At 39.9% G+C, this 26,309-nt stretch overlaps 1 protein-coding gene across 1 annotated transcript in view; it reads right to left on the reverse strand.

Annotated features, from left to right (window-relative positions):
- The window catches only part of LOC144769916 (carbohydrate sulfotransferase 1-like), a 175,012-nt gene extending 151,314 nt beyond the window's left edge, over positions 1 to 23,698 (reverse strand). Inside the window, exon 1 of the mRNA XM_078654114.1 lies at positions 23,553 to 23,698. The gene's annotated coding sequence lies outside the window, so the exon portion shown is untranslated. The remainder of the gene's footprint in view (positions 1 to 23,552) is intronic.
- Positions 23,699 to 26,309: the final 2,611 nt, after the last annotated feature.

A 26,309-nucleotide genomic window follows, 5' to 3' on the forward strand; every position in this document is an offset into this window, starting at 1 on the left:
AACCTAGTGGAATCCTCATCAGATACAGCCCGCTGCTTTACCCTGCTAGAAGAAAACGGCTGCCATTTCAGAGACTAACAGCCTGATTCATGTAGGTAAATTGCACTCGCAAAGGGCCAGATTCTGAGAATCTGGCCCTTTGCGAGTGCGATTTTTGCATTTGGTATTCATGATACCAAATGCAAAAATCGCTATTTAAGAAGTCGCAAATATGCGAGGAATAGCATTTAAGGAATCTCTAATAGAGATTCCTCAAATGCTATTCATGAAACATCAAGAAATAGCGATTTTGAACTTTTGGGGCCGCTATTTACCGACAGGTCAGACCTGTCGGTAAATAGCAAAAACTCAGAAAAATGCTTTTAAAAGCATTTTTCTAAGTTGCATGTTGCACACACACATGTCCTTTGGACATGTGTGCGCGCAACACCTGTCCAAAAGTGCATTTTAGGGGTGCTACAGGGCGTCCTTTGGACACCCCTGGCACCCTTAAAATCGCTATCTTAGTTGCGAGTAGCAAATTGCTACTCGCAAATCCCCATTCATTCCTATGGGCCTCTTGGCCCATAGGAATGAATGGGGAGTATTTGCGAGTAGCAAATTGCTACTCGCAAATAAAGAACATGTAGGAATCGCTATTTAAGTAGCAATTCCTACATGAATGCCGTTTTGCGTGTCCTCAATAGCGAATCGCTATGATTCGCTATTAGGGACACGCAAAACGGCATGTACATGAATCAGGCTGTAAGTTCCAGCAAGAATAGCTTGATTGGCCAAAGGTGCAAAATTGTTAGACCTTAGCAGGTGGGAAATTCAGGTTTCTTCCGCTGAGAGTTTTTCCTGCCAAACCAACGGCTTCAGTGGAATCTTGCTCAATAACTGACTTTGCATTGGCTTCGCCAGTTACAGCACTAGATGCTTTTTCCTTCCATTTTACAGATTAAGTCTAAAATCCTTGACTGAGCTGTCCCAATTGGTGTACCCGATCCATTAGAGGTCCACCTCAAAGGGAGCCTATGTCCTGGTCTACAATTAGCATAGACCGTCGTTAAAGCATAGTCCTTTTTTAGTGTCATTTTCACATAAAACTTTAGAAACTCAACCCTCCTTATTCCCTTATTAGATTTTTGTTGTTTTGGTGTCATTTTACAAAAATGCACTCAATTGTTCTAATATGCCTTGGAATTTGTGTGTTTAGATGCTTTGGCACTTTATTTATTGCACTAACAGCCTGATTCATGTACGGGCCGTTTTGCGTGTCCCTAATAGCGAATCATAGCGATTCGCTATTGAGGACACGCAAAACGGCATTCATGTAGGAATTGCTACTTAAATAGCGATTCCTACATGTTCTTTATTTGCGAGTAGCAATTTGCTACTCGCAAATACTCCCCATTCATTCCTATGGGCCAAGAGGCCCATAGGAATGAATGGGGATTTGCGAGTAGCAATTTGCTACTCGCAACTGAGATAGCGATTTTAAGTGTGCCAGGGGTGTCCAAAGGACGCCCTGTAGCACCCCTAAAATGCACTTTTGGACAGGTATTGCGCACACACATGTCCAAAGGACATGTGTGTGTGCTACATGCAACTTTGAAAAATGCTTTTAAAAGCATTTTTCTGAGTTTTTGCTATTTACCGACAGGTCTGACCTGTCGGTAAATAGCGGCCCCAAAAGTCCAAAATCGCTATTTTGTTTTGTGTCATGAATAGCATTTGAGGAATCTCTATTAGAGATTCCTTAAATGCCATTCCACGCAAATATGCGAATTCTTACATAGCGATTTTTGCATTTGGTATCATGAATACCAAATGCAAAAATCGCACTCGCAAAGGGCCAGATTCTCAGAATCTGGCCCTTTGCGAGTGCAATTTACCTACATGAATCAGGCTGTTAGTTGTCTATTTGCTCTGCGCCATAACTACCATGGGGTTCAGCTCAGACTTGTTTAGGGAGTATTTTTATGTTTGCCATGACAAATTGGTGCTATTATTCCTTGAGGTGGGTGACCAAGGCTGGACTTCAAACCAACATGAGCCCTGACAAATTTAGTTGAACCTGTCCTCCTTCTGCATGTAGTGAGCGAGTGCAGTGAATTGCATGACATCATAAAGAGGTGTTTAAGGGGTACTCCCCCCAAGAAATGTTTAAAATAATTGCAAATATAGTGTGTTTTACAACATAGTTTTCATTATCAGACCTTTTTCAATCATGGAATGGATGGATATTGGAGATAGGGCTGCATGGCTTAATGAAAGAATATTGTGAGGAGTGGGTGGATAAATTCCAAAATGGAATACAATGAGTTAAGAGTTTTAGTTATGTGAAGCAATGCTCTGAAAGCACTGAACAAGGAAGGGTGGGTAATCTAGATTTCATCTTTGCTTCCACAATAAACAAGCCTATGCAATGCAATAGGTCTTGCATTCGTGAAAGTTTGAGCTTTTAGCGTTGCAAATGATGTTTGTTAGATTTTTTTTATGTTCCAGCACTAGCATACATAATACAAGAAAAGCCACAAAACAAGGAAAAGGTGCAGCACCATAGGCTGTTACTCGGTGTCCCTGTGGAGTTGTAAAGGGACCTCTAATAGCCACATAAGGTATTGCACCCTTAATGCAATTCTAAAAAGAAAAGATTGTAGCTGAGCATCAGTTTCCATTTGTTTTTATTGGAAGTGAGATGCTAAATAATCCACAATGGCGCATTTTTAAAACACAAGCTAACAAAAATCTCACTTCCAGTAAAAACAAATGGGAACGTATGCTCAGCTGCACCTTTCAAAAACAAAAAATTATTGAATTAAGGGTGTAGCACAGTATGTGGCTAATAGAGGTCCCTTTACAAATCCACAGGGACACCTGATGAGGTGTCAAAGCAGTTTTCAGCAAATAGCACGCTACTCCAGAACCCAAGAAGGATTAGAGGTGAATTAGTGTGTAGGGAAATATGACATTAATTTGAATTGAGCAGTGGACATGTTAGTCTGTTGTTTGGATGGTAAAAGGATAGTTGAGCTAGAGAAGAGGGAAGGGTTTGAGTTTATATAGCATTTGCTACCCCGGATGAGGTGTTGCGATTTTGGGCGGGTAGCACGCTACTTCGGAACCATACAGGATTAGTGGGGAATTAGTAAAGGGAAATATTAAATGAATTTCAGCTGTGGACATTATGATCTTAAAACACAACGATTCAGAGGCTCATGATAAAACAGGTTTGGACATACCAACCCTTGCACGAACAGGGCGGAGGCGTCATTCCCAGTCTCTCGCTGCGCCCGCCCATTAATGCATGCAAATTGGGCAGTTATTTAACATAGCCACAGGCTTTAAAGACCTGGCCACCAGAAGTTACTTAATTTCAAGTATCTTCCTTCAAGTTAAAAAAAACATGAAATTATAAACTATAATTACACTAGTTTGACAGTTTGTCACTTCGAAAGTGCCATAACTCTTAAATTGCCAAGATCGCCTCCATGATAAGGAAGGCCAAACAACGTGCAACTGTAAATAAAGTTATAACTCTTACCTTTGTTTTGATGATCACTATTCTTTGTTAGAGCAACACCCATGTTGCTATCCCACGTTCTCTATGTAAAACATGCTGTAACACATTGGTTACTGCTCCAATGCCCTGCTTTTGGAACCAAGGCCTGAAGGAGGGAGAGTGGCGCAAAATCCCCGCGAGTACACATCACCCGCAGACCACCAAGGCCAGAGAGACTGAACGAGGGCCTAGCCCAGGGGAAACTGGGAACCGCCCGCAGACACTCCCACCGAGCACCAGAGGGGCAAGGGAAGAAAAACATACACCCAGTGTGAAAGCAGAGATGCCACCACCCCCCACCACTTACCACTCAATGGCACTCAAACCACCGACGCCTGAGGCTGAGCCCAGTCAAAAAAGCCCCTGTGAAACAACCAAACCCTAGCCCATTGACTATGCAACTCGAGGGATAGATCTGCTGTCGAAGGTCTGAGCCCGTGAAAAAACGCCAATGGAGCACAAGTTACAGAGCGAGGATGCAGCATCCTGATCACAAACAATTCACAAGCTCATTACGTGCTCCAGGATTCCATCTGAATAGAAATGCATTCAGGTTTATCACGCGATCCTGGAGCAGGTAATGAGCTTGTGAATTGTTTGTGATCAGGATGCTGCATTCCGCACTATGCACCTGTGACGAGCTGAGCTCGTCATGAGCACAGGAGCGCTGTGCCTCATGACGAGCTCAGCTCGTCATGAGCGTGCAGGCGCTGTGCGCGCCCCACTCCCCCCCAGCACAGCGGGAAAATACCCCCGCAGCGAAGGGGCTAAAAACATTTACTGCTATCACTATAAATAATTTTTTTTAAAGTCCGTATAAACAAACAGGTCAAAACAAAAGCAGGAGGAATACTGAAATTAGGCGCTGCTTCTGGGAGGAAACAAAGGACCATAAGGAGGGACAAAGAAGGGACAGTAAGCAATTGCAGCCAAGCCTTTTGAAAGGACATTCATAGTAACCAATAAATAGCGGATTGGCGGGCTGTTAGCCAAGAAGTATGTACAACAAATCGAGAGACAGTGCATGTGCTGTTAAGGCTCGACCTAAAAACCACCCGCCCAAACACTACTACCAAGAGTGCTTATTAAGTACATATAGCTGAGATGTATTTAATACAGTGCACTGATGTAGTGCCTCAGAGAATTAAACACAAAGCATTATGCTTTGATCTAAAAATGTGAGAAAGTCTGAGATAACCGTGTAGTGGCTAAATCACACAAAAAACTTTCATCAATCCCGACTTCCAACTGACCAAATGTTGTGATCCTAAGCAATTTTTTTGTTCACAATGCTTTTTTTTCTTTCATCATCACATGGAAGCACCATGAAATACATCAGTTTGGGGTTGGTGCTGCACAGAACAAAATACTATAATGTTACACCATCTATAGTAAAACACTTGGGCAAAAGGCAACATTCCTTTTGATTCACTAATAGGATATTCTTAATGATATTGTTGGGGCATAAATGTTTTTTAAATTAATGATTGGAATCTAACACTTTTAACAATTGCCATGTAATGCAAACTTATAATTGAATATACTGAACTTAAATCCGTTGAAACGATCACCTTATAAAGAAATCATGTATGCACTGGACTCTCCGAGGCAAACAACAGCAGACCGCTTACACATTCCCCTCCACACCTTACGCTTTGAAAGCTAGCGCTGCTCGTGGCGACCCTGCAGGAGACAGGGACCGCCCAGATGCAAGAACAAATGGTTTTGAAGCATGCTCTAATGCCATTTGTTTTGCATTGTTAGTTTTGAAAAACCGAGGCACTGCAGGCGGGAAACGCAGGCAGCCAATCCTACCCACAAAACTGGCCCCCATCAGCTATGAAACAGGTCCTCACCCTGACTTCCAGTGCCGAGAACGCCAGTTCAGGCATGTGGGTGACCGCACAACCCAAATAAAATTCCAGTTTCTTACAGATAAGGATACCAATTACAAATTGAGATAGCATTAATGAAAAGAACCTACAAAAGTAAGATTAATAAGTACAAAATGTAGGGTGGTGGAAGAAAGTGGCATGAGGTGGAATGAAAACTAGGCAGCCTTGGCATTCGGTAGCGCTGGCTGTAGGCTCCTAATTAAACTCTGAGCTTCTTTATTTATTTATTTTCTTACAAATGCGGAACTGACACATCTGATGGAATGAAAGTGATAAAACAGAGTATATATGTTTCACAGATTTCATGGTCCTCAGCCAGTCATAAATGATTCATAATGTAAAGGATGTTACATAACAGCCAAATACAAGGAAGGCAACATTGCTTGCAGGTAGAAGGATCCCTCATCATGTGAATGGCTCAGTGAAGGTAGTGAATTTTATATAGTGCCCACAACCTTCTGATGGGGACACACAGAATATGCTGCTAGGGTGTAAGAAGGCCCACTTGTTTTGGGAGAAACAAAATACCCAAAATAAATGGAATTATAGCTAGAGAGCTGTAAATAACAGAGTATGTTCAATGATGGTTCCATTGTCATCAGCTAGGATATAAGAGTGTAGCTCACATTTATTTGGATACTTGGGACAATGAGGTGGAAAACTCCATGTTGTTGACAGCAGTGCATGCTCACCAAATTCGCTTCAACTCTTGTAGAGGAGCTGCCCAGGGGTAGAGGGGCTATGGGGAGTGATGCATAACAGCCACATCTCCTTCATGCCCCATGCTTTCAGCTTTACTATAAAAGTAGTATATACCTGGCAATCTTCTCACTTCATACACCCAAATATTTTAAATAAAACCTACTGTCATGTCACTGTCCCCACAGCCAACCTAAGTACCACAGTCCTGTCACCCCATCACTCTATTAAAACAAACACTGTCATTGTGCTACTATTCTCCCACTGCTCAATTCAGTTTCCTTTCACTGCCTCCTTTGCTCTCTATTTGAGAGGGTACACAGACAAAATATCGAAAATAAAATATCGGAAAGACAAAATATCGAAGTTAAAATATCGAAGGTAAAAAATATTGGGAAGCAAATATATCGGATACAAAAATATCGTAATAGGTAAGTAAGTAGAAATATCGAAAAAAATAATATCGTATGACAAAATATCGACAATACAAAATATCGTGTAGTAATGGAAAAAATAAATAGTGTAGGAAAAAATATAATAATTGTAAACAAAAATTTGATAAAAAGGTCTATATTAAAAAATTACAATATATTTAATATAAAAATATTTTTAAAAAACATATATAGTTTTAGGAGCGGGTTATTGGGTTTATAGGGGATAAGGGTGAGAAGTAATTTAAAAATAATTAATAAATTAATATATATTTGTAAAAAACTTTTTATTAATAATTAATTGGTAAATAATTAATATTAAATAGTTAATTAATTAATATAATTTAGTACATTATTTTATATAATAATTAATTGGTAATTAATGAATATTAATTAGTTAATTAATTAATATAATATCTTACATAATAGTACAAAATTTATAATTGGTAAATAATTATTAATTAGTTAATTAATTAATATAATTTTCGACATAATTTTAAATAATAAATAATTGGTAATTAATTAATATTAACTAGTTAATTAATTAATATAATTTTGTATATATTTTTAAATAAATAATTGTTAATTAATTATTATTAATTAGTTAATTAATTAATATAATTTTTTACATATATTTAAATAATAATTAATTGGTAATTAATTAATATAAATTAGTTAATTATATTAATTAGCTTCATTTAGTTTAATATATATTTTTTACTTATTGTAAATTAATTTGGAAAAAATAATATTAATAATTAAATTTATTTCTTTACAGCTAATGTGCTAATATATTAACTTTGTTATTCTTAATTAATAATTAATTTGTAATTACATAATAATAATAATTATTTTTGGGTAAAGGAGTATTGTTAGAGTTCAGGGTCAGTTTTCAGTTCTTGGTTAAAGGGGTATTTTTAGGGTTCATGGTCAGTTTACAGTTTTTGGGTAAAGGGGTATTTCTTGGGTTCAGGGTCAGTTTTCAGTTTTTGGGTAAAGGGGTATTTCTTGGGTTCAGGGTCAGTTTTCAGTTTTTGGGTAAAGGTGTAGTTTTTGGGTTCAGGGTCAGTTTTCAGTTTTTGGGTAAAGGGGTATTTCTTGGGTTCAGGGTCAGTTTTCAGTTTTTGGGTAAAGGGGTATTTCTTGGGTTCAGGGTCAGTTTTCAGTTTTTGGGTAAAGGGGTATTTCTTGGGTTCAGGGTCAGTTTTCAGTTTTTGGGTAAAGGGGTATTTTTAGGGTTCAGGGTCAGTTTTCAGTTTTTGGGTAAAGGGGTATTTCTTGGGTTCAGGGTCAGTTTTCAGTTTTTGGGTAAAGGGGTATTTTTAGCGTTCAGGGTCAGTTTTCAGTTTTTGGGTAAAGGGGTATTTTTTGGGTTCAAGGTCAGTTTTTAGTTTTTGGGTAAAGGGGTATTTTTAGGGGTCAGGGTCCGTTTTCAGTTTTTGGGTAAAGGGGTATTTTTTGGGTTCAGGGTCAGTTTTCAGTTTTTGGGTTAAGGGGTATTTTTAGGGTTCAGGGTCAGTTTTGGGTTTTTGGGTAAAGGGGTATTTTTAGGGTTCAGGGTCAGTTTTCAGTTTTTGGGTAAAGGGGTATTTTTAGGGTTCAGGGTCAGTTTTCGGTTTTTGGGTAAAGGGGTATTTTTAGGGTTCAGGGTCAGTTTTCAGTTTTTGGGTAAAGGGGTATTTTTAGGGTTCAGGGTCAGTTTTGGGTTTTTGGGTAAAGGGGTATTTTTAGGGTTCAGGGTCAGTTTTGGGTTTTTGGGTAAAGGGGTATTTTTAGGGTTCAGGGTCAGTTTTGGGTTTTTGGGTAAAGGGGTATTTTTAGGGTTCAGGGTCAGTTTTCAGTTTTTGGGTAAAGGGGCATTTTTAGGGTTCAGGGTCAGTTTTGGGTTTTTGGGTAAAGGGGTATTTTTTGGGTTCAGGGTCAGTTTTAATTTAATGTACGCTGGATTTGGTATAGTAATAATTAAATTATTAGAGACCAACATATACTCACATATAATATACAGTGCAAAATTTCTGATAAGATTGTTACATTATAGTAAGATAATGATACAAATAGTTCAACATGATTGTAGAAACATTATTTTTATTTATGTTTCACAAATAAAATGTTATTTCATTACAATCTTTTTATTACATTTGGTTTTATAAACATATTTTATAAACACAATGATAAGCAACTATACAGAAGCATTATTATTTTCATACTTTTTGTACAAAAATTAATATTATTTATTATCTCTTTTACATATTGTAATTTCATAAAGAAATGTAGAAATAACAAAAGTATTTTTTACACTTTATTTCAATACATAAAATATTTATTATGTAAGTCACATATTTTTAACACATTTTTCTATTATTATAATTTTTGACAATGTAGTTATATTTCTAGACATTGTTAATATAAATATTATTCTTTTCATAATATGTATTTATTACATTCATTTACATATTTGTTAATCAAATCATTGTAGGATTAAAGTAAATATTTCTTTACAATAATAGAAACTTAATGTTCATTTTTGCATATTTAGTGAAGTATATATATTATATTTTATACTTGGGACTATTTTATTGCATTTGGGTGCTTTATTTTGTAACCGGGTTAGGTCGTTTTGGGTTATTTGGAAGAAGGGCTGATCGCGGTTGGGAGACACTTCACGTCGCTTCAGGTAAGGTTTATTTTATATGTTTTATGTGTATTTTAATGATGTTTTGAGATTAGTGACCTTATATTTTGTGTTGTTGAATGTGAGGGAGGTATGTTTTAGATTTCGAAAACAGATAATTACTTATGGTATATACACGTAGTGTTAGTTAGTTAACTCATTATATATAGAGTGAATTTTTGTCTTTTACGGTATATCTACAAGTGAAATCATCTATTTTAATATGTTTGTACCTAATTACTAGCTAATTAATGTGGGTGGGAATGTCTGTTTTCTATGTTTTTGTCATAGGTGTACGCTACATCGGAAGTTCCGTTTTTTTTTTAAAGGAAGTGTTTGTTTGTTTAATTCAACACTGCTTTACAAACACTTCTTTACATTTTTCGGTTTTGCTGGAGCGATTCTTTCTATTTTTCAAATTTTTCGGGTTTTTTATGCTTATTCAATGGCTCAGGATAACGTGGATGTCTTAATTTTGGAACAGTTGTATTTTTACATTTTTTTTTGGGTTAATTTGGCACTACCTGGATTACTTTGGTGGACAAGGAGGTTATTGGATTGACAACATGATTGGTAAGTCCTTGCTTTCTTATTTTGTGTGGGTGGGCAATGTTATTTTTATTATGGAATAGTTTTTTACTTGTTATTTAGTTTTAATGTGTGCACATATTATAATAATATCTCTATATATTGCATACATTAAATACTTTAGAAGCTCACGTTACATATTTTTCCATACTTAGGTGATACTTTTAGTGCTTTATAACATTTTGGGAATTAATTAGAGTAGTGTTTTGGCAATGATATTTAGGTATTCTATGCCTTTTGTACTAGGGTAAAGTTTAACTTGTTCTTCCAGGTACTTGTGCATTTGTTTATTTTGCTTTGATGTTTTAGGGACAAGTTCAGTTACAGATTGGTCCATTCTAAATTCCTGGTAGCTCTGTTCTTTCTGTAGGCATTTAATGAAATGTTCTAGAGTAGGTTTGGTTCTGCCAGTTGATTGTACAAATGCATTGTGCCAACCTTCCACTGCATTGTTAGTTTTTGAATCTCCGTTAAGGGTACTTCTGTAAACGTTCCACCAGGGTATGAGGAATTTGGGATTTCGTCTGTGGCCAGATCTGTGGAGTCTGCCTACCCAGGTGTCTTCAAAGTAGTCGAAAAATGGACTTAATTTAGCTTCATTTTGTTTGTAGAAGGGGCTGTCTATAAGAATGTTGTAGTGTTCAGCTACGTCTGTTTCAGGTACATAAGCAAGTGCAATGAGTTTTTTAATTTGGAAAGCAAAAGATGAGTTTGTAGCATATTCGACACTTAGGGTAGTTTTTTGAAGGTGTCTCCATAAACACTGGTTTAAATGATAATAGCAGCCTTGAATGCAGGTATGGGGGTGGATTTTTATGATAGTTTAGAGCATTGCTTGCTCAAAATCAAGAATGATACTTTCAGGAGAAAAATCATTAGTTTTTTGTTTAATTATATTTATTAACTCCGTATATGTGGAATTATTTTTGTTTGGTAATAGTGCATATAGCAAAGGTATGTTGCAGTTGTGGTAGAGGCCATGTATTGTGTATAATTGGAAAAATGGTTTGGGACAGATGTTAAATGTTCCATCCATCATCCAATATGGGCTTTGCTGCAGTTTAACTAAATTCATACTGGTACCAAAAATTATAAGCCTTTTGTCATTGTTTTCGTTGTCGTAAACTATAAATGGTTGTTTATTTAAAGTTATTATTTGGTTAGCAGTTAAATTTATATCCTGATATGTTCTGGGAGATGGTGTTGTAGAAGTAGTAGCTTTTTTAGTTTGTGCTATAGTTCTTTTTAAGGAGAGGATATTTGGCATTTGAGTTGTGGCAGTTTTTGGGATTTTAGGAATGGCTTCTTTTAAAATGACATTTGTTTGCTTTTGGGAACCTGTACTAGCTTCTTTTATATTTTCCAAAGCTGTTCTAACTTCTATTTCAGTAACATTAGGTGGATGATTGTGTTCCCTAGTATACAGTACTGTAGCTTCTTTAGTTGTTGCTCTGCCATAGCACTTGTTAGAATAATATTTACAACATTTCCAATTAACTTGCATGCCATATTGCTTTTCTTGTGTATAAGTGTAACCCATGTAGCATAGTAATAGTTTTCCTTTCTGGCTGGTCACAAATTCGGCTCCTTCGGTCATTTTGTACTTTGTATATCTATAAAATGTATATATAATAGTTAATGTCAAATTAAATGTGATAAATAATCTATGTTAGTGATAAGTAGGAATGTTTATACTTACGTGTTTTTGAATTTACAGCAAAATTAGGAGCTGCTTGCTTCTTTAGTTGGGGATAATTGTTTGTGATGTTGTTGTAGCTGTTATGAAAAACATGAAAGTAGTATATTATTAATTAATGTTTCGGTACATTTGCAATGTTAGAGCTCATTTCTACTACAAAAGTGTATCTTCATGATTCACATTGTGAAGATACTTACATATTTTTTTAGGTTGGTCTTTGCCAGTATAGTTGTTTCTTCAGCTTCTGGAGAGTAGTTTGTAGTGTTATCTTAAATAAAAAAGGAACATATGTATTAGAATAATCACCATGTTGGTATGTTTTTTAATAGATTATCTGGTAATTATGTTCTTTAATATACTTACTTTGTGATTATTATCTGTATTATTCAGAATGTGGAGTTCTGTATTATGTCTGTATATCTATTCGTTGTGTTTGCTCTGTAAATAAACAATATATAATAGAACATAATTAGAACAGTTCTAAATGTTTGTATTGTTTTTCCACATTTATTTCAGTTGCATAATACTTACGTAGTACAATGTATTGGAGAAATAGTACTGATGTCCTTAGTTCATTAGTAGTGCAGTTTTCAGTAGTAGAATCTACAGAAAAAAAGAAATATGTGGGGCAAAAGTCATTATTTCTGTGTGTTTAGATTTATGTGCACATAATGAATCAATGTGAAATTACTTACATAGTTATTAGAATCTGTATTCCTAGGGTTTGTTCACAATTATTTTGAGTAGAATATTCAGTACTCGTTGTATCTAAAAAAAATAGTTCCATATAATTATTTAGCATGTTAAGTAGTATGAATAGCAAAGGGGCACTGGGTATTTAGCAGGTAAGTAAGTAGTATTAGCAAATAATACACTTTCTATTTTATTTACTTACTTAGAAGATGTGAGAGTAGGTTGATAGTCTGGTTCTTCTAGTTGTTGTGCAGCAATTCGGATAGAGATGAATCTCCTTCAGTGACTTTTGGCAAGTAGTTTGTGCTTAGATTTTAATTGTTTATATAGGGGAGTGTCAGTAGTAATTACTTTGCTATTGGTTCATTTAAAAAATTAGGTTTGTGATTGGTTAGTTAGTATATTTGAATTTCAGTTGTGATTACTTTGTAATAGAAGTGAAAAACAAAAACAAATTATAAAATTATACAAAGTAGTATAGAATATTTTTATATGTGTAGGTGATATAGTTATACCAATAGGATATTTTTGACAAATTAATAGTGTGTCTATAGTATTAATTTAAGTATTGTGTGTTTATTTAGATGTGAAAACATATAAAACGTTAATTAATTATGCAAACAGATGCATATAAAAAGTCGATATAGCTGATAATCCGATATTGAAGTGCACGATATTTTTGATGTCGATATTATAGTTAATGTCATTATTTTTTGTAGATAGCGATATTTTTGTTTTCCGATGTTAATGTAGTCGATATAAAAGTAAACGATGTTTTTGTATATCGATATTAAAAAAATCGATATTTGTGTATATATCTAGTTAAGTATAGGAACCCGATATTTTTGATTTCGATATTTTTGCTCCGATATTTTTGTACGTCGATATTGTGAATCTCGATATTTTGTCAGACATTCATTTGAGAGTGCTACGCCAGCATTGCAATGACAAACTCAGGGCCTCATTTACAATATTTGGATGCACTGCAGCGCAGCAAGCCTTCCTGCTGCGCTGCCGTGCGTCAAAATAAAAGGGCAGGAATGCGCTGTATCTGCAAGATACGGCGCTTTGCTGTCCATCTTTCCGCACCAGCACACAAACAGCAGCCATGCACCAGCACAGACACCTTTGCGTCATGTTGCAAGGGTGCCTGCGCTGAGGGGAATATTCTTTCTGTGCAGGAAGGGACACCTTCCTGCACAAAAACAATCATTTAAGGCAGTTTCCTCTTTCTATGTGTGCCGCAGGATGCAGCACGCATAGAAAGAGGAGAAATGAGGAGAAATAAAAGTATTTCTCCTCGTTTTGCTTCCTCACACCTCCTCTGTGGAGGCGTAGGATTCTGATGCATTCCCAGGTTTATAAAATGCTGTAAATCTGGGATTGCGTTATGTTTCATGGGTGTTGAGTGGGAACATCCACAGCCCCTTTCAGGCAGAGTTATGCGTGAAAGAGAAACATATTTACAAGGCCATAAAAAGTCATGCAGGGTGTCTTTACATGGCCTTGAAACTATGGGGAATCACATTGCGCTGCCAGTGCGTCAATAAAAGTGACGCACTGGGCTTGTAAATACTCCCCTCAATGAGAGCAAAGTATTCTCTGCAGACTGGAATGCCCCGTCAGCCACAGGCCTATGGTCCCACTTCTTCTGAGTCTGCAGATATTATTCCTCCTCTCCGCCCAGGGTCTCTGGAGATCCAGTCAAGTGATTGGTGTACACAAGACCACATGCTTCTGAACCCGGGTTTCCACTGCTCCAACATCAATGCAGTGAAAAAAACCTCATTCTTCACTAGTCTGATAACAGAGCAGTGACTAACCAGATTGTTAAACTCTTATCGTTGATAATGGTTTCCCAGGGAAGTTCTACACAGTAACTCCATTCTACTTTCCCCTTTTCTCAATATATCTTAAACCATCATGCTGGAATGCAGATGGTTGCTTGAAAAATAGGTGATGTCCCACTGATAAGTCTTTCACCACTGAACTGACCTAGTAACCAATAATCAATATTCTCCTCCAACATAACTGCTATGGATTGTTTAGGATTTTACATTTGGTCACACTATTTCTTCACATTTTTCTATTCTTTTTTTTTACAGAACCGCCGCTACTTGTATAATTTCTCTTCCTTGCACAGTAAGAACACATATAGATAAATTGGACAATTAGTCAAAAGATACACACATTGAACAATAAAAAATTGCATATGCACTACCTACTCAAATCGACGCAAGTGGTGGTAGATAAATGTTCAAGTACCAGCGCTACATGGCCTGCCAGATATGTAATTTTATATAATCTGGCCAAACATGTAGGGTCATTGTAAATTTAGTTGATACATTCAAATGAGACTTTTATTCAGTGAAGGATGGCACTGATCAAAGTTGTCTAATACTAGATCTGTAGGGGCTAAAGAATAACAATGAAACTGTTAAAATCAGCAAATACAGAGCATTCGCGAAATCTGCACGTCTTGCCAAGAACTGCAGATAATTGTGCAAAATTGTAGGAGACGTTCAAATTCTTCATATTCCTTCTTTGGCCAACTCAACGTTTCAGAAATTGGTTATTTTAATTTTTAGCTAGACCATTGAAAAGTTCTAATCCTTCTAAAAGCGATAGAATTGCATAATTGTAATAGTAACTGCGTAAGAGGCTGTTGAGTCAATGAGAAATTCACTTTGCACACTTTGGCTGTTCATAGATACCAAATGTATGTGTTCTGCTTAAATCTGTTTTGAACATGTCACTTTAATACCAATCTCGTCTAACATTACTATTACCGAGACCAAATTCTCCTGAACCACGGGCATACTCGGAAAAGTAGAAAATATAGGCACGCTAAATTGTAACTTTGGACATTCACACATGCATGCATACATATGATTGTGTACTATACATGGTCTGAAAAAGATATGAGGGAAAAAACTGCTCCGTCTGCTCCACAGCTCAACTCTAAATCGAATGAGTTGTATAAAGTTCACAAAGACATACACATGCAGTCTGAGTTTAGTGAACCCCGAGAGGTTGTCACACGTGTAAATGACCAGTTTTCTGTTTACACACGAGCTGGGATTCACAGCTTCATGAAGAATCAGACCCTTGATATTTTGGGGACTAGAGGGCTATTTATCTCAGAAGTTCTGACCAGAGGAAGTTAGGCAGTGTTTTCTGCCACAGCTAAATGCATCGTCGTCTTCTGCTTCTTTCATTTAACTGCATTGAGGGGGTTGTTCTTACCTCTCCCGTTTCAACAAAGTCAACTTAAATGTGCAACGGTAGCTCCATGGTGCAGTCTGTGCCTGGGATTACATGCATCACAGGTCACAGCGACACCAGATTGTCAACGCCTGTTTTTTTAATCAGTATGGAAAGAATATTTCCAGAGCTGTACAATAAATTCACTAGATTGCCTCTCAGTACCTCAATTCTGTGCATATTATGTGCACATCTCCCAATGGCCCCAGCCTCTCACTTTTACCTCTCGACATCTGCAATGTGCCGTCCATTTGCTAATTAGAGTACCCATTATCAAATATCACACAGGTGAGGCATAGTTACTTTAGTGCAAGCTCCCAAGCTCTGGGATACTCTTATGATAGATACATCTGAGAAATGCTTCCCAAAGCAATGGGAGGTTAATATTCCCAGCCATGAGGTGAGCACAGCTTTGGTGTACGCGTCCAGATTCCTACCACATTTTACGATTATGCAAATAATTCCATATGAATTCAGTCTATGTATCCAATGAAGATATCCTGGAGGAACGTCTTAGATGAACATGAGACCCCTCTGACAGAGATGCTCTTTTTCTCTGGTCTAGTCAGCAGTTTTCCGAGGTCTAGAGCTGAAGAGTCATTAAAGAGGTAAATATGCCCTTCTCCACTAGCCATATCAACTATCTGACCAGCTGCTCTACAAATAAAACCCAGAACTCTAAACTTGAAATCACCCATTAACTCTGTAACAAGAGCTACTCATTTAAAAGGTCGCATATAAAGAATGAGGTACACTGCAGAAAACATATTCATAAGCTCACCAGGGAGCGATGAAAAAAGAATGCTTTACCAGAACAAGGAGTGATTAATATATTCCTCGCCCTGCTTCTTTAATGTTTTCTGCTAATATTTCGTGGAGATTAAAGGCTTTTTGAAGATCTAGAAACATATTTTAAACATTCCCAAACCTGATAGGATGGCTTCAACGTGTGATGTGCCATCATGCCTGAAGCAGTAGCACAGACATATCTTTGATTAGAATATTAGGTTGAATTTAAAAGACAAATATAAACTCTAGCATGTACGCCTACGTGAAGGACCATAATTACTGTCTGTAATACGAACCTGCTCTTCAAAAAAAAAATGCGTTGGTGGGCAGTTTTATTTAAATTCAGGTTCTCCTGCACGCGCTGTCTCACTCACATCCACATCAATTTAGTGCTTCAGAATAATCTGATTAAATCTTGTTTTATATTCAACCACCTTAGTAATTCTGTTGAATCCATTTGCACATTATTACCTCTGAATCCACCGCAACCGCTATGTAACTTACATTAACTGTATAATATATACACTATTGCACCAATGCAGTACGAAAAATAACTAGCAAATGTATGTTTGTCCACTCGGGTTCAAGACAATGCTTTCATTTAGGTACATGTAAATGTGTTTGTTAATGACACGGCCCAGGTAGTGAAGCCATCAACCTCTTCCAGTGCATTAGCAGCAAGAGTGATTGCAGTTGTGTTAGCTGGATTAGCCTTCCGACTTTTTGTGCGGATGTTGGTTAAGTTGTGCTAATGTGGCTGCCATATTGTTGGTCTTCTCTTACATCTGCAGATGGCTGTAGGAGAGTAAGCACAAGATAATGGATGAAGTGCTGAAACTTTTTAATCACTCACCCTCAGTCAAGAGATGTGGGTTTAATCACTCATTCTTTTGCTCACTATGCCACCCCAGTTTGGACGCAGCCACGTGCTAATCAGTCTTGACCTAGCTCCTCATGAGAACAGTCCAGCCCGAATTGCCAGGTCAGGTCCTCCCTGGACCAGAAACAAATATCCTGGGACCGGTTTCAGGGTCTCATCCCTCATCAGCCAGGCTACCTTGAATCCAGTGGCACAGCAAGCAAAGGACCTATTTCTGGAAATACCCTTGGCCACTTAAGGCAAGCATAGCAAACACAAGATGATGGCCAGAGTGCTGAAACTTTTCAACCACTCACCCCCAGTCAAGAGATCTGGGTTTAATCCATTGTTCTTTTGCTCATTATGCCCCTAGAGTCTAGCTAGCCTGACTGATGATGGGTGATCCCAAAACCGGTCCCAGGAAGCTTATTTCCAGTCCAGGCAGGACCTGGTCTGGCAGTTCGGGCTGGACTGTTCCCATGGGGAGCAGGGTCCAGAATGATTTGCATTTGGCTGGGTTTAGACTGGAAAGGAATGGGGAGCAAACATATATGGATTTAGGCCCTGATTCCTGTACTGGGGTGAATGTTTGACATTGTTCGGCATTCTGTTCATCAATTGCTCTTTTTGCGTTTGTATAGGAGAGTAGGGCCAGGCCATCTGCAAAGTCCAGGTCGCTGAGTCTTGTCCAAGGTGTCCATTGGATCCCATTTCTTCTCCTTGCTGTGGATGTTTTCTTGATCCAGTATATGGCCAGCAGAAAGAGAAAAAGTGAAAGCAAACATCCCTGTCAGACTCTGATCCGCACTTGGAAGGCTTTCATGAGTTGTCCTCTATTGACTGTCTTGCATGTCATTCCCTCGTAAGAGTTCCTGATGATGTTTACTGACGCTGATGTCAAGGCAAGAATCGACAAAGCAAGGGCTGCCTTCAATCAGCTAAAGAAAATATAGAGCTCCAAGGACCTAAGACTGCAAACCAAGATATGGCTTTTTAACAAAAACACTAAATCAGTCCTGAATGGAGCAGAAACTTGGGAAGACAACAGTGACTACCACCAACAAAGTTCAGACCTTCATCAACACCCATCTGAGGAAAATCTTCCACATCCACTGGCCAAAAACCATTAGCAAAAATTACCTATGGCACCAGACTTTCCAAATCTCTGCTCATGAAGAAATCTAAAAAGCTGGGAAGATCACACCCGTCGCGAGCCTTTATAAAACACCATTAGGCAAGCCCTGACTTGGAACCCCCAGGGAAAAAGAAAAATGGAGGGCCAAAAAACACCTGGCACCGAGGCCTCGAGGCTGACTGCAAGAAGATGGGTTACACCTGGAGTCAGATTGAAAGACGAGACCAGGACAGACACGGCTGGAGAGTCCTGGTTGAAGGCCTGTACCCCAGGAGGGTTAGTAGGCATAAGTAAGTACGTAAGTAAATGTGTTTAATCTATTACTGTTTAAAAGTATGTGTTATTAAGATCCTGGTCACAACTGACCCAGTAAATTCAGGGTTGTAGCTTTCATTGGTGCCGTGGGCACCAGGGATCAGAAGACTTAGGGACCCAATGACCCCTGATTATAGCTGCATTTCAAAGTTCAAACAGCAGTCAGGGGCCAATTTGCTTCCTTGCACTAGGGCTTATGACATACTGGCTACACCTCTATTTAAATTATGATCAGATCTCAAATATAAGAGGTCCGATGTTTATCACACATCCTGGTAAATTTCGGCAGGTCAAATCTGCTAGAGTTTTATGTGGGAAAAAGGTCCAGTAATTACCTTGAATTGTGGGTTTTAGGGTGGTAAGTACCAAATTCAACAGGTTATTCCCCAAAAAGTCAGAATAAAAAATAATTATCACACTCAATAAATTTCTAATACCTCAGTGCCAGATTTCATTGGGTGCGATAAATATCGTATCTGACAAAAGAAAATCTTAATGAGGCTGCTCATATGGATTGTATCCAGGGCCGGACTGGCTACCGGGCAGTTGTGTGTGCTGCCGAGCTGGGGACTAATTTCTCTGTGGTGGGGGCCTATTTCTTTGATGGGTACCTGCGTGCGCATTGGAATAAAAAAAGCAAAACGAATTTCGTTTTTCACACGCAGGTCCCTATCAACGAAATCAGCCCCCAGCTCGGCAGCACACACAACTGCCCGGTAGCCAGGTTGCCCTGATTGTATCTATTTTCTGTGGGTCTAGAGAGACCTCTGTTTGTTTGAGATTACAATTGTGGTCACGTCTACACTTAAAAAACAAATCAATTTTGAAAGGAGACTGGGGAAACTATTATCAAATAGTGCACAAACTATACAATCACCAATGTTATCAATCATAAGTTTTCAATAAAAAAAATCCTTCAAGAAGGCATGGGGCTTCCTTGGCCAGTATCTATATGGATGTTCATTGCCCAGGAGACTTTTGCTGATGCGAAATAGCAGTACCATGTAAAAGACCACTTCTGTTCTTTTGCATTTCTTCTATATTTGTTGGTGGGCAGATGGAAGATGAAACAGATTTAAGTAGAATAGCAGTGGCAGATCCTGGCTGCACCTCCTCTCCATAATTAGCTTCAGGGACCAGTGAGCGCTGTAGTCTCAATCTAAAGGCCACCTCCAGCCCAGGGCCATATCGTTATGTCCCCCTTGAGGTGGACTTCACAAATGCATAGTGGTGGCTGGCTAGGGAATCCTGAAGGATTGCAACACTCTAGCCAGGGGAAGTAGTTCTTGTGCGTGATTCTCTAGCCATCACACGTAAACGATCAATCTGTCAGTGAATGTGCCAAAAAGGTTCATGACAGAAAAGAGGTTAGCGCCTAGATTTCCAATGGCCACAATTTCCGAGTTAGGGCCTTTTACGCCACTAGAACTGCTTTTGTCTGCAATTGTACATTAGGACATAAGGTATTTAATGTGTGCTTGGAGAATGCAACTGGGGATAGAATGGGACACAAGCTGATAGAACCAAGATGCCTGGGAGTGGCAGCAGTAAAGAAGCAGCAAAATGAAGAGGTGTCAGCTACTCAAACGTTACCAGACCTCTCCTTTGTCCAGATGTATGATAGTGGTCTAGATGTCCGTCTCGGCTAGCAAGGCTAATTCAGGAAAACCTAGGGCACAAGCTTTAGGAGCACTGACAAATGTTTGAGCTCAGTTATTGAATTTTGTTGTTCAAACAAGTTGTGGTTGGTAAGGGGGGCCATCATGAGAATCTTCTATCAATGTCCAGTGATGAAGCCGGGTATCAGCAAATCAAAAGGGAGAGAGAGGACTAGGTAAGCTAGTCCGGGTCCCCTGATTATATGTAGAAATATCAATATAGGACTAGCTAGGTTGTGTTAGTGAGACTCAGGAGGTACATCTGTGGGCAAACCGTTAGGTTTGGTCATGAAGCCCTCACACACCAACCTAGTTGGTGTCATGCTTCATCATCGGGCCCACCACAGTGACACCGAATGTGTCCCGGGTGTGCTGCGACTCCAGATTACTGAGGAGCTGGTATGCTTACTGAGTGTGCAGTGATAGTGAAAATGAACGTGAAAAGTTAAAAGCTATACAGGTGGTCCCAGTTCCCGAGGGTGAAAGGTAAATTTTAATATCTGGGCCCCTGTTAGCAAGATAAAAAGGCTTGTGGACGATGTGGAGTGTATTAAGAGCTCCTACGTCCTTTGTGGTCTACATGTTTCAGCCAGGCCTTTTGGTTAAAACTGGCTTTCCTCAGGACCAATGAGTATGTGTGGGTGACAATAAACTATATTAAGTGACAGTGTGTGGTAAAAAGTGTTGCACTCGCTAAGGTGCTGTACGTGTTAGAGGGGGATTCCCTCTGCTTTACTGTACATAGAACATAGAGACAATACAGACATACAAGGGAGAACCAGTGAGAATGGTATTTTAGAAAGCACAACTTTTGGCCGACTTCTAGTGTGCGTGAGCGACCTAGAGCGGCAGATAACGTGGCCATGAGCGTCTTTCATGGCTGTAGTGAAATATGGCGGTAAAGTTTTAAAACGCAGTGGCGGTGGTGGGCTACACAGCGAAACAAGCATAGCGTGAGGTACAGGTAAGTATGGTACATAATTCCTCACACTTGCTACTTGCTGTTAAAGCCTCATGGGTCACTTGGCAGGGAGGGGAAGAAGACCCTAAACATTGTAAAAGGCCAGAGTTAGGATAGTACCTGTGGAGAGAAAATGCTATATTTCTACAGTGATGAAGCCGGCCATGTCAGGTGATTCAACTCACCGAGAAGCAAAGGTGTGCTTCAAGGTGCTGGCTGGTACTTTGTCAACAAAACTGCAGGAAGAAGCCTGGACTGAACCGCCAATGAACGGGTGTGAGAAAAATGCTTCATAATTAATTTAACATTCTGACAATTTTAAATGCATATGCATATCTTTACAACAGAAACTAAGAAATTATCTGCAAAGACAGATGCACCATACTATGAAGACATGACCCTTAATAAGAACTTTTACTGGAAAGAAATATGAACTTGCAAACTTTTAAATCAACCGCCTCAGCGCCTGTGAGGATGATATAATTAAGAATTTAAATCCTGAACTTCAAATGGCATAAAATACCTGCCAAGTCCTCCCGCTTGTTCTCTTGTCTCTTCAAAATGAATTTTATCTAATAGTTATTCAAATCAGCAAGTGCACGGCTTTAAAATCAGGTTAGTTTTGAAGAACAGACTCGGCTGGATCCGAGCAGTTGCTTGCTGAGGCTCAGTATTCGCAAGCAGCAGTCTGATGGACAGGGGTCTGCTTGGGTTTTTTTTTTTAAAGGACTGCCTAAAATAAGGGCCCACAGCAGTCCATCTTACCTTGGAGCACTGTGCGCTTGAGAATGAGCGACAATACAAGTTTTGACATTAATGCATTTCCGTTATATACATATTTCATATGGAAAATGAACCGCGAGTAAAAAATAAATGGGAGTAAAACTGACACGGTTATCTTAGGGGTCCAGTATATTTTAATAGAAATTTCACTTTTAGGATGGTGCGCTTCCGACCTCATAGAGGCGAGAGTACTGCCGAGTATTACAGCGCAGAGGCAAAGTCATCCTTCTAAAGAAGAAATGAACCCCAGGGACGAATGACCTTATATTTAAATAATAATATATTAGAGCCAACATTATCCTACTAATGTCCAGCAAAGAATACATTTTCTGCAGACAGCCCATATCATTGCACATAACTTCAGTAATACTTATCCACGCTATTCAGTACTTCTGGTTGAAGGTATTGCAGTTGTGATTTCAGGCAGTCCCATATTCTTAATCATGCCTGACTTTTACCAACTCCCACAACAAAGTAAAGCAATAAAGATGCTCAAAGAGGCGCAAAGGCCTATGTCGGTCTCCTGTTTGAACCCGGACAGCACCGCCAACATCACACCAGGAGAACAGAGGCCAACACCTGCCATTCTTACTCCACCCTGAGCAGTGGGTGCCACACTCAATTGGGTGCTCTCGTGACATGCAGCAACATCAAGGTTTAACCAAGGGTCTAGATTGTATTTGATTCTACATAGCGCTTACTAGCGCTTGAGGCGTTACGGCGCTTTTTCTATCAGCTGCACTCTACTTTGAGAATCCCAGCATGACTGTGGCACAACACTTGACACCATGGGATTAAAAATCAGTGCTGCTCATTGTGGAGGCTGCATGTTGGTACTGGATGGTCGCATGGGTGCAAGTTGCCTGTGGTTCTAATTTTGGGGGGGCAAAGGCGATGGTCCCAGTTTGTGTGCTGATGCAGCGTTTGCTAGGCTTGTCCATCCGTTTGCATGTTTAAACCTTTCTGCTTGTACCTGTGGACAGAGGACAGGTCCGCCTAACGACAGCTGGGCGGCACGCATCTGGACCGCGGCATGAACGCTTAGGCGCTTTGAGTAAGCCATTAAGAGCGACCCAGGAGCTACACTTACCTGTGCTAACCAGTGGCACTGTGCAACATCTATGCTGAAGGCGTGGCTGCGCCCCTTCACTCCTGCGCTTCACTTTTAACACTCACAAGCGTATTCAAGGATAAGTTACTGTTTGCAGGTACATTATTATGGAAAATAAACAGATATTGTATGTGACGCTGCCATACGTTCTAGCAGGAGGCGCCCAGATACTCAAACACTAATAAATAATTCAACTTCAAAGGCAAGTTTGCTGCTGGTTCTGAAGAATGCATTAGCGCGCGCGCTGCTCTGTGCTTAATTGCTCAGCACATCTTCTCTGGAAACACAGACCACCAGCAATGCCTGCCCCTGTATATGGGAGCATTGTTGCTGCACAGAGAGCGCGCGCGAGAGCAGCCAGCGGGGTGAATACAACCCTGCATTCAGCCCCGGATTGCAGGTACCCGGCCTGCGTGCAGTGGCGCGTGAGCCACGAGACGGGCATTCTCCTTACCTTGACGCCTGCCTGAGCATCAGCGTGAAATCCCTTCGCTCCAGTTCTCGCGCTGCTCCTCTCCTACAGGTCTGCATCTTTCATCCCTCTCCCCCCACAGCGAGCGGGAGAGATGAGTGTGGTATTTAAATAGTGCTCTGCGCGAGGAAGCTCCGCGGAGCAGCCAATGGAAGGGTAGCACCCTTAATGTGATCTAAAGGCGCAGAAAGGGGATTGACCAACCTGCGCGCCACGTAATTGCACATTTTCTGCTCTCCCGGCACCCTGATTAAATATAAAGGGCACGCGCGTCTTTTCTAGGAATGAAGACAGCCGTAGCGCGAGCCCGCCTGCCGGGGAGCCAGCAGTGCATGCGACGAGGCACAATGTGTTTTGTAGCAAATAACACAATACCGGGCACGAGCCGCAACTCTCCAATCAGGGACTTTAACAGACTTCGCATGCATATAGGATAGGCTTCTAATTAATAATTCATAATGAATATCATCAAGTGTAGACGGCTGGTGGCTGGGAGCATTGTTCAAGCCTGTCCTCAGGCATTAACGAGGAATCCTTGGAAAATGCTTTGTGTTTTGGGCACTGCTAAGTGCACTTTCATTTCTCTATCAAATAATTTTCACATACACTTAAAAAAACTTACATTTGCAGTACCTATTTTATTAGGAAACATATATATACTAGCATGATGTGATGTTTAATTTAGGAGTAATAGTAAGCAAGCATTGGCAAAGCCCGTGTCTAGGTTTAATGCCCAGTGCATCTAACCACAGACAATCACAAATGCTGTTTACATGTTTTGCATGCACAAATTCTGTGTAGTACTTTAAATGGGCCCTATCGGCTTTGACAAGCCTGGGGGATAATTAGCAAAAAATATTTTTCTTGCATGGAACTCGTAGAAGAGATCAAGAACTGATTGTGAAAACAGCGTGTTGATTGAGTATACTTTTCAGATGTAAAATAATCTTTCATGCATTCTTATAGCAGAAGTCAGAATGATACACCATACAGCTAATGCATGAGGTGACAGAAAATACACCTGTAGGAAGAGCTAAAGACTATCCTATGTATATTACAAATAATTGTTAGTAGCCAGTACTTAATTTGAGCCAGTGGTAGCCAGCGTGGCGCACCAGCACTCACTTTTGGGGGATCAGCACTTATTTTTCCCAAACAGTTAGGAGGAAGAGAAAGATGGAAAAACAGGCACAGAGGAAGAAAGCAGGGACCGGCAAAAGTAAGATGAAGGGGCAGGAGTGTCTGGTAGGATCCGGCAGTGGATTAAAAGAGTCCGGAGGTAATTTAACACTGCAAAGTCTTGGTATTCAGGGCACTGATTTTTTATAGCACCTCCAGAGCAGAACTTTGGCCACCAGGGCTCATTCATTTACAAATTAAGCCCTGTTAGTAGTAGGTGTCAAGCCACATGTAAACATGAGGAAATCAATCAGGATTTATAAAGCATGGCAAATCACCCATGAGGGTCTCAAGGCACTGGGATTGCTAGCTGCTTTGCAGTGCTCTGTTCTTCAAACAATCATGTTTTGAGTCCTTTTTGGAATTCCTGGAGTGACATAGCGTTATTGAGGTGCAGGGGAAGGTCGTTCCAGGCTTCGGCTGCTATGTGAGAGAAGAAGCGTCCTCCTCTGTTAGATCAGCTGATTCGAGGGGTGTGGAAAAGGGAGGCGGATCATAGTTGTCTGGTTAGTGGAAGATCATTCATTTGTTGAGGTATGCTGGTCCTTTGTCATGCAGAGCTTTGTGTGCTTGGGTCAGCATCTTGAACTGGCATCTCTTCTGGATCGAGAGCCAGCGTAGCTTCTTGAGGTGTGAGGTGATGTGAGTCCATCAGGGTAGGTCAAAGATGAGTCTTGCTGCTGTATTTTGTATTGTCTGTATTTCCTTCAGAAGGCGTGCAGTGATTTCTACCTAATGAGTGTTACCATAGTCCTGCCTGCTGGTGATCAGGGCTTGAGGGGAGCCACCTGGAGCATGCGTAGGATGTGGAAGCAAGCAGACAAGACTGCATTTACCTGTTTCTGCATAGATAACTTGCTGTCCAAGAGAATTCCAAGGTTGCGGGCGTGGTCTCTCAGCAGGGGAAGGGCCGAGTTTAACAAGCTACCAAGTTTCATTTCATGGCGAAGTGTTGTTCCCAAAGATGAGGACTTCTGTCTTGTCCAAGTCGAGCTTGAGACAGTTGTCCTTCATCCAGTCAGCAATGTTCATTATACATCTGAGGTACTTGGTTCTGGTGGTGGAGGGGTCTTGTGACCGCAAGAGAATGAGCTGGGTGTCATCAGCATAGGAGATGATTTTGAGTCTGTACGATCTGACGGTGTTGACTAGGGGGGTAATATACATGTTGAAGAGGATGGGTCTGAGGGATGATCCTTGCAGGATGCCACAGATGGTCTCCTTGGGTTCCGAGGTGAATGGTGGGAGACAGATTCTTTGGGTTCTGCCTGTAAGGTATGAGGCGATCCATTTGAGGGCGTCTCCCTGGATTCCAACTTGGTGGAGTCAGTTGATCAAGATGTGGGAGTACCATGTAAGGCAACCAAGACATTAACCTAGTCTCAATTATGCTAGCATCTATCCACAAGTGTGACTGGGTGGCTCATGGGTCAGGGAGAGTGCTGGAAATCCTATGCACCCTACACCACAATTGAGAGTAGGCACATGCCAGTTATTATTATTATTATTGGGCATTTATTAAGCGCCTGATTACGCCACTGGCGTGTCTCCGCGCTATGA

Source organism: Lissotriton helveticus, chromosome 1_1, assembly GCF_964261635.1.
Source record: "Lissotriton helveticus chromosome 1_1, aLisHel1.1, whole genome shotgun sequence".
Lineage (NCBI taxonomy): Eukaryota > Metazoa > Chordata > Amphibia > Caudata > Salamandridae > Lissotriton > Lissotriton helveticus.